The 9,255-nt window shown below is 50.8% G+C and overlaps 1 long non-coding RNA gene across 1 annotated transcript in view; it reads left to right on the top strand.

Moving 5' to 3' along the window:
* LOC144178607 (uncharacterized) overlaps positions 1-5,522 on the top strand; it is an 83,984-nt gene extending 78,462 nt beyond the window's left edge. The window contains exon 3 of the long non-coding RNA XR_013324027.1: positions 5,455-5,522. This is a non-coding gene — a long non-coding RNA (uncharacterized LOC144178607). The remainder of the gene's footprint in view (positions 1-5,454) is intronic.
* The last annotated feature ends 3,733 nt before the right edge of the window (positions 5,523-9,255 follow it).

The raw sequence follows: 9,255 nt of genomic DNA on the forward strand, positions 1-9,255 counted from the left end.
TCCGCGCTGGGTGATACCGGCGCCGAGGTCTCGGTCGAGTGGCGTCCTCCGGACGCGTGCGCGTACGCCTGAGCGCACGCTTTTCGTGAGTGCGTGCGCCGAACCCCGCATGCGCTCACGCCATTTTGCTTCTCTTGCGAAGCCCGCCGTGCTGCGTGGCTGGTGGTGTCTTACCTTCCCCCGCCCCTCCCCCTCCCCCACTCCTTCCGCAGCTCTGCGCCTCTGTCTCATGTTTTTGTTTCCGTACTTTGAGTTTTGTTCTGTCTTGTTTGGGACGCAGCTAGTCAAGAGAGAGAGAGAGAGGGGGGGTATGCAAAAAAGCAAACTCTTCAAAAATGCATCAAGAAGAGCGTGATAAAAAGCACATGAGTAGAAATAATTAACGCGATGCGATGGGCATAGCGCACGACGCTTGCCCACTCTTTACACGCGCCGCTAGTTTCGGCCTGAGCGTTCCCTTTCCAACCGACCTTTTCCTCCGTGCCCCCACCGTCGTTGCGGGGTCCATTTTTCGTTTTGTACTCGCTGGGCACCGATCACGCTACCTTGAGGGGACGCGTATACCACGCTCGTTGGCAGTACGCGTCCCCTCCGGCCGCCGTAGCTGTGCGTGTTTTATTAATTTCGACCTCGCGTCACCTCGGTACGTCGCGTGTGAGGTCTCTGGCACCCCGCGCTGCCGTCGCTTAAGTTTCGACGGGATCGCGTAATTAACGCCCAACGAGTATTTCCCGTAAACTCAGCAGCGTTCATAAATCAGCCGGGGAATAATTCCGTACCGCGAGCGTTTTCCACAGCGGCGACACCTTCCCGCCCATGCCGCCACTATTTAAGTATTCCTGTTCTCATTAAGTACGAATCGCGTTAATCTTTTATCACGGCAGTCGACCGCGGGAGTCATATTTAGCGTTGCTTTGCTGTACTAGGACTAACCAGAGTTGGCTATCGGTATGACGTGGTGAAAGCTGTGGTGCCTGGCGGCACGCGCGCACGCACACGCGAACGTACACGCACAAAGAAACGCGCACGCACACTCCAGGCACGCCCGCCCGCATGCACGCGCGCACCTACCTGATGCGATTGCGGAAGTTGACTTCCGAATCTGCGCGTCGCAACGCAGCGAGTTCCCTGTTTGTGTACCCCATGCGCTCCCCTCCCCAGCTCCTCCTGCCCTCGATTTTTTGTCGGTCGCTGCATCTCACTCCTTGGAATTGAGGCGAGATCGATGGTGATTGCCAAGAGCAGTTTCTCGCGCGGTGGAGTCGGATCCATCGATTCCAAGTAAAATGCACCATCCGCCGCTCAGTGCGACGCGCTGCAGTGCGCAATCGCACCGTAGCTGTTACCGGCAATAAGATTTCCCTCGCACCGTTTTCCTTCGTGCCCTTTTCCTTGATTACATTTCCCCTCCTTTTTTTTTCTCGCTATCTTCGGAGTTTCTGTCGAGACGCGCTCCTTCTAATGGCGGAAAGCGCGTTGGCTTCAAATGGTCGCAGCCGCCTTCGATGAATTTCGAAAGGTAGGGCGCCACTTCCCGGCTGGTCCTGCGTTGGCGCGCAGTTTCCGGCGCCGTGTGTTTTCCTGCGAGTGATTTTGCCGACTAACGCCCCCGTGCCTTCTCGGAAGCGCAAACACAGTGCTGGACACTTAATGAGGTTGCTAACCCAATCAGCGTCTTTGTTGGTACCCGGGTCCTCTCTCCGAGACGTTCGTAAGCGGCACGTCTCGGTTTTACGGTCGCGGCCCCAGGTTTTTCCGGGGAGCGTTTGGTCCTCTCGCGGGCTGCAAACGCCGACTCTTTATTCTTTCGTGTGCCAGACGGACTTCCTGGCGGACAGCCCGCTTTGATGCTTGCTTTTTGTTTTCTTGTGAAGGGGACGAAGGCCCCGGAATGGTGCCTGATAAGCACCGGTGCAAGCGGCTCATTCGGGTTCGAAGTTCTTCTTGGGTACAGTTTCGTAACCAGCTGCGATTTCGTGATCTTGTGCGCAACCTTGAGGTTCGCTTTTTCTTTTCCTGAAAACAATCTATGTCCAAGACGAATTGTGAGAGCTTCTTTCTAAGTACAATTTGGTTGCGAGCGTGATGGATTGGTGTGAGGCGTGATTCAGCCGACTGATATAACCCTGTAAGTGGGTTTCGTCTGCCGTTTCGATATCTGCCGAAGAAGCAGCAGTGGCAGGATGGAGTGAGAGTAACGGCAGAGTCAGTCGCGCCTGCTCCGTCTTGCGAGGACGGACAGACGGTCGGACGGGGGGAGGGGGAAAAAGAGAGAGAGAGAGAGAGACAGAGCAGCGTTTACAACCCGTTGGAAGGTGCGGGAACTCCCATGTGCAATCGTACACCGGGGGCGGTCCTCACTATGTGGACAGTACGGGGTCACAAGGTGCTGGAAATTGTGCGTCATGTGGGCGCAGTGAAGGGACGCCAGGCAACGGCGTCCTGTCGGCCGAGAGATGGATGTACACTGCACAGAACGTCAGCAGTGACGTCAAAGGGGAAATATAAAGGGGACATAGTTATCGATAGGGGCATTAAAAAAAAAAAAGGACCTGAATTGGTGCAGATAAGGGCAGTGCCTCGGAGATCAGTGCAGAGTCCCTCTGGCGCTATCAATTAGGAAAAAGAAATTAACATATGCTACACTGCTTGCACCAGTGCAGCCAGTTAAAGGTCGACTGCACTCAAATTTCACTTCGGCCAAGTTTACTTTGAACGTACAGTGCGTATTACCACACCAACCGGGACATTACTGGTCGCGCCGTGATATGCGTTTCTATTTAGTTAGAGACGCTTAGAATAGCTCCGTCGCAGGCGAAGATGCACCTGTCGGCGGATCGCACAGACAGCCATGAAGCGGAAGTGACACTGCTGCCGGCCCTGCGCTTTTTCCTACGGCCAGCCAGGAGAACCGGTCGAGCTCCGCTGGGCGCACTTCCCTTAGGACTGCAGCGAGGGCGATGCGTTGCGCGCAGGTTTGGCCCGGCCGGCGTGCCGCCGCTCGCTCGCCGGCTGGGCCGGCTGGAGCGTCGCTTCAGCCTGGCCGTAATGGCCACGCTCTCCTCAGTTTCGCTTCCGAAATCTCCGATTTTTGATGGTCGTTTGTGCCACGGATTCGCGTATTTCAGGTGTCATATTTTGTATCTTGCGGTATTTTTAGGCAGACTACACGGAAATAGCGTTTTCGGGAGGTTGAAATTTTGAGTGCAGTTTGTCTTTAAAAATGCCTCTAATGCGCTAACTCCATGTTTGCATTCAAATTGTGCGATCAAACGCAACTGGAAGCACGTAGCACAGTCATGTTTCTTGCCGGGGGATTGGTCGGCGGGCGCCAGTCGTTCGAACAAGCCGCTGTGATTTTATAAGGGCCGGGCGAGAAAGTGGCCGGGGAATCTTCACGGCTTCGTTCCCCCCTTAGCGTTGCTGTGAATTGTTGGTTGGAAGTTCGCGTTAAAATTGGTACTATCGTCACCGTGACAGATCAGTTTTCTGTGAACCAGTCTTCAGACAGTGAACCAAACTTGTATGTGGGCTTAATGGTCCCTTTAATTCACTTGTGAGCTCTGCGTGGCAGTGCGTAATGCTTGGCTGCGATACCATTCGTCGCGCCCAAAATTTTCTGCATACGGCTCCCTGTTACGCTAAGCCGAAGCAACGGTGGTTGAAAGACACATGGCAAGGAGAGGACCACACGGGGCTTTCGCGCTGTGCGTGGCGCTCGTCTCTGAGTGCTTCCGGCGCCGCTGGCTCGCGAGGTGAACAACGGAGCTCGTCGGCCGGCTCACTTAGCCTGTAATCCGTTGTGCTTGCGAAGGAAATTCGGCGTCGGCACACTCTTCGTTCCCTTTGTCTGCGCAGCGTGGTTTGCGAAGCGGCTCGCGCTCGCTAAAACGATTAATGGCTCACACTCCATCCGCTCCGCCGAGTGTGCTGTGCACCATCCCTGAGTGTTAAATTAGGTGCGGCTAACGTATACGCTGGTAAGCCCACCATGGGCTCTCGGTAGGCGCCTCGTCTAACGCAGTCGGAGAGCGGCCGTTTGTTTCAGGGTTTCACAAGTACTCTCGAGCTGCGCGTAAATGTGATTTCGAAACGTTTGTTTCGGTACTCTCGAAGCACAAATCCATCCGGCGCTGGAGAAACGCCTATTTTGCAGCCGGCCAGCAGTGTTTCTGTTTCGTCTTCTAACATGGCGCGGCCTCTGGGAAGGTGTCCTACGGGAGTTTTCGGGGACATCTTCCTCATCGCGCCGTGTCATGGTCTGTAGGCGTAACCTGTAGGTCGTCTTGGAAGGGGGCCGTGCATTTGTCACATTTATTTAGCTCAGTTATTTATGGTGTGGCAAATAACTGCCACGCTTTCTGGCAAGGGTCCTGGGAAGACAACGAGGGAGGCGGGTTCCCTTTTGGGCCTGCGGGGATACTCGGTTCGAAAAGCCGTGATCGAAAAAAATGAGCAGTGACTTAGCTCGGCTATGCCAGGATATACGTAGCGTGAGCTAAGGTTCAGCTGGTTATTCTTAGGTTTCCTGGTTGCCTAGGATTAGCTGATTATCATGCTTACTGCTGCTAAAACAATTTACAATCCAATCCAATCCAATCCAATCCAGTCGTGGCAGTGGCGGCTCCAGCGTGCCAGCTGGGCGCCGTGACACGGCACTGCTCCTCGCGCATGCGCAGCACGGCTCTCCAGGAGCCACGCGAAACTGCTCAACCTCAGCCAGTGTAGCTCACGCTACAAAAGGTACCTTTGGATGACTGTCTCGTACCGTGGCCACTCCCCACCCCCTCCCCCTCGAACTCGTTTCCACCCGCGCTCTTTTACAGGCGGACAAATCAGAAGGATAATACCGACTGAAACACTGTGGGCCAGCGTTCGAAGGAGCAATCGCTTTTCGTTTCCAAATTGTTTTTCTCCTTACTATTACCAGAGTTTTTCAGTGTTTTCTCTGCTATTACGCCGCCCTTCTAGCAGTATTACATTATGCTAGCGCATTAGGCCGGAGCGGATACCTATTATTGCAATCTTAGTGGGAACGGGCGTAAGTCAGTGGGCCGCAAATCCCGTAACTGATCCTACTTACGCAGTCGAACACATATAAGCTTAACTGTCAGGTACAGCCGTGCATTATCGCACGGAAAAGCGTGATGAAACTGTTTTTCCCGCTATCGCTGGTCTGTCTTCGCTTTTTTTATGTCGGATATAGTTACTCAGGGGTTTCGTGGGCTAGAAGTCTAAGCGTGGGCCACAAGCGCTGGACAAGGACTGAACTTGCTGCATCGCTAAGCGGACCAGTCCTGCGGCCCGTGTTTCCTTTCTCTCCTGCGGCTCGGCGCTGGCGGCCGGATTCGATCTGGCGTGCTACGCGAGCGGCAGGCAGTGGCGCGTTTTTTCCTGCAACAGCGAGGCTCATGCAGTTTTCTCCTCTTCTTTTTTTCTTTTTGCGCGTCACAGGCGAAGCTAACCAGGTCAGCCGCGGCAACCGAGGAAGCAGCAGGCGCAGCGGCCCGTCAGCGACTGCGGTAAGAGTTGGCTCACCTTCGCGCGGTGCGTTACGCAAGTTTTAAGCAATGCTCAGGCGGCTGCCGCTCGCGCTTTGCGTGGCTTATTTGGTCAGCGACGCTCCCGCCTGAGTTGGGAGGCTTTTTTTATTCGGTCGTCACGTATTGTGAAACGTAAAGTGTTATCGGAACACGGACCTGGCTCAATTAGTCGTAGTGAAATATTATGTTTTTGTTGACTTAGTGTTTCTTGTGGATCGTCGTACGTCCTTCGAAGCCGAAATTAGCAGCGCTACTACAGCACTGTAGCTAAATTTAGTTTCATTTAACTGTATATATATATATATATATATATATATATATATATATATATATATATATATATATATATATATATATATATATATATATATATATATACAAGAGAAGAAAAACTTCGAACAAGGTAAAAGCACGATTGTGGCCTACGTTTCAGCAAAGAGAACTTGCTTTCCTCAGGGCAATCTCTCGCCCTGAGGAAAGCAAGTTCTCTTTGCTGAAACGTAGGCCACAATCGTGCTTTTACCTTGTTCGAAGTTTTTCTTCTCTTGTGTTCTCTACCATCTTCAAAGTTCTACTACTCCCTATATATATATATACATATATATATATATATATATATATATATATATATATATATATATATATATATATATATATATATATATATATATATATATATATATCGTTGATATGTCCCCCGGACTTACGACGACCCGCTTCTTACGACGGATCACCGCGGTCCCGGCAAACTCCTCATAGAAACAGTTTTTTAAAAACCCCGATGATATGACGCTCGAGTGTGCGCGGTCCGCTTCATACGACGGCCCCTGGCGCGAGCAAACCGGCGCTTTTCCCATATTTTACACCGCTTCGCCGCCTTGTCCTGGCCTTCTTTAGTCTTAACCCCCGTTTGACGCTGCTTGATGTGCAAAGCGCGTCAGACCACTTACTGAACAGACGCAAGCAAGCAGGCGGGTACTCGTGAGCACGAGTTAACCTGCGACGGCCCCACGCGGGAGCAGTACGCCAACGCGCCAACCGCGAGAACTCGAAGTCGAAGGTGGCAGGTGGACCGTTAATTTGAAGCTCCCGTTGAGCCGCCGACCAACGCAAAAACACATACGACACAACCCCACTGCGATGACCGAACAGCCGCTTTCCCCGCCCGCTCAATCAAGGTTTCTTCCTTTCACGACGCTCGAAAACCCTATATCTCTGCTGTCTGCTTATCAGTGTCTTTCAAAGCCGCGTTGTCCCTCGCTTTTTTGTTTGCTAGAGTGCCTCAATTCACGCTCGTCCACCGCAAGGGTGTAGCAAAATACAGGAGGCGATGGGTGGAGACATGTACCCGTTGGCACTGCCATTTTGGGTCTCTCACTGGCCGCCGCAGCAAGTCACTGTAGCAAGACCGCGCTATAATTTTCGCCGCAACACGGTTTACTCGCGAAGGTTGAATTATCGTATCTATTTCGCGTTGCTGGGTCTTGTGGGAAACGAAGCACTATGACCCAATGGCGATGGCACGGGATTGTTCAAAGGGTGTCTCCACCATGTACGGGAATGCCGTTTTTTCTTCATCTCCGCCTTGTACTATCGTTCGTTTCGCTTGGCGTTTGCAGTTTCACACTCGCCTTTCCCCCTCTCAATTTACTCGACCACGTCGGCCTTATACAGCTTCGTGCGACGCTTGGCTGGTGGGCTAGCTGGACGCCGTAAAGGGGAGGGGGGCAGAACATAGGCGTTGCTTTTTTTTTAACTTGGGATTTCAGCTAAATGTACGCAAATCACGCGAGAATGCTCTAAATATAGTAGTTTAAATAAGTTCTTAGCCTACCTGTTGCGTGAGGCAGTCTACTAGGCCGGCATTTACCCGCATCCCGGTCGTACGACACTTCAGTCATACGACGCTTTCTCGTGGTCCCTTGAAAGTTGTATTATCACGCTCGAGTCACGGCCCGGGGATTGAAAAGAAGGTCCCCTTCACCCCGAGTAGTCCGAGTGGCGCTGGCTACCACCCCCAAGCGCAGGAAACAAAAACACCTGAACATAAATACCCCAGAAAGTGGAGGCTAAAGTAGCCCCGCCGGTAGCGTAGTGGTTATCGCACCAGACCGGTATTCTGGAGGTCGCGGGTTCGGATCCCACCTGGCGGGCATTTTTTCTCCAATTTCTTAACTTCCAAATTCTTTATCTTGACTGCCAATTTTTATTTCTGTCTTATATATATATATATATATATATATAGATACGGGACGAGGGACTCGGTAAAGATACATATCAAGGTTGCAGTCGTCATTGCCAGTGCTATTCGGCTTTTTTCGAAATATTTAATAGGGCCGAATGACGTGTGCTTGTCAGGTTTCTTTGATTCATTGATAAATAAGCGAAAATATAAGTCGAGAAAAAATCCGCCGTTTTTCCGGGAGCGGGACTCGAACCCACATCTCCGCATAACCGGTGCCGTGCGTTCGCCATTACGCTATCCCACAGCGGCTTCTCTCTCGACTTTAAAGCGGGGGTTTATATTTACAAGAGCTCTGAGGCCGGTCAGAGCTATATATATATATATATATATATATATATATATATATATATATATATATATATATATATATATATATATATATATATATATATATATATATATATATATATATATATATATATATATATATTTATATATATATATCAGGGTGTCGAACCGGAACCGAACCGAACCGAAAACCGGAACTGAACCGGTATTTTTGCCGGAACTGAACCCGAACCCGAACCGTTATTTTTTGAGCACGCTGAACCCGAACCGGAACTGAACCGAAAAAAGAAATAACGGTTAGCGGTTCATGCCGAAACGGTTCGACCCTCTGTTGTTGACATTGCACAGTCAATGCAATTCAGGCTTTTTTTTCTTTCACGTACCATCAACTTCGTACCTGCTCGCTCACTTCCCCCTCCAGACAATTGAACACTATCACGCTCTATGTAACAACAAGGGAAATGAATGAGCACCAATGTAGCAATGGTCTGTTGCTGCTGGAAGCGCGAGCGTAGTGGAAGCTGACCAAAGGAAATGTCATTCTCCGCAGCTTGCAGGGGATATAAAACGATTTTGCCCTTCCCTAGCTGCAACTTTAGTGGAAAAATCAGGCTGCAGGAGTGCTCCAGTGTGCAGCAGCGAAAGCCCGATGTGTGCAAACCTTTTCCATTTCATAATTTCTTTAAAAGGTCCGACACCTGCAAATTGTAATATTTGACAAATTTGACCGCAGGAGCTGCTCAGTGGCTAAACCGCTTGATGCTGACCAAAAGTGGCTTCGATGTCCCTTACCCACGACCATTTTTGAGGACAGTACCGTGGACAAGCTCCGTTTTTTACAAGTACTAATAACAACAGATATGTCAGGGAAAACTGTTAAGGTGCGCACTTAATATCTTGGCAAGAAACTGCAGTCCTCGACCTTGTCTTGGAAGCAGCAACAGTAATAAAGCAGATGACACGTGCAGAAAGGACGGCCGGTACCTCACACTGTCCCATTCGCCGAGCGATCATCTTTTCTGCTTGTTCTGCAGTTTTTTCTCTTTCAGATCTGGTTTTTTTTCGAAGGTGCACTTGTACTGACTGCCCAACTCGCTACATTACTTCTACTGCTACTCGATCCGGAGGGGAGTACTGATTTGATTTGATTGTGGGGTTTAACGCGCCGACCCAGCACAG

The sequence above is a fragment of the Haemaphysalis longicornis genome, unplaced genomic scaffold (genome assembly GCF_048455015.1).
Source record: "Haemaphysalis longicornis isolate Haplotype H1 unplaced genomic scaffold, Haemaphysalis longicornis Haplotype H1 scaffold_4, whole genome shotgun sequence".
Lineage (NCBI taxonomy): Eukaryota > Metazoa > Arthropoda > Arachnida > Ixodida > Ixodidae > Haemaphysalis > Haemaphysalis longicornis.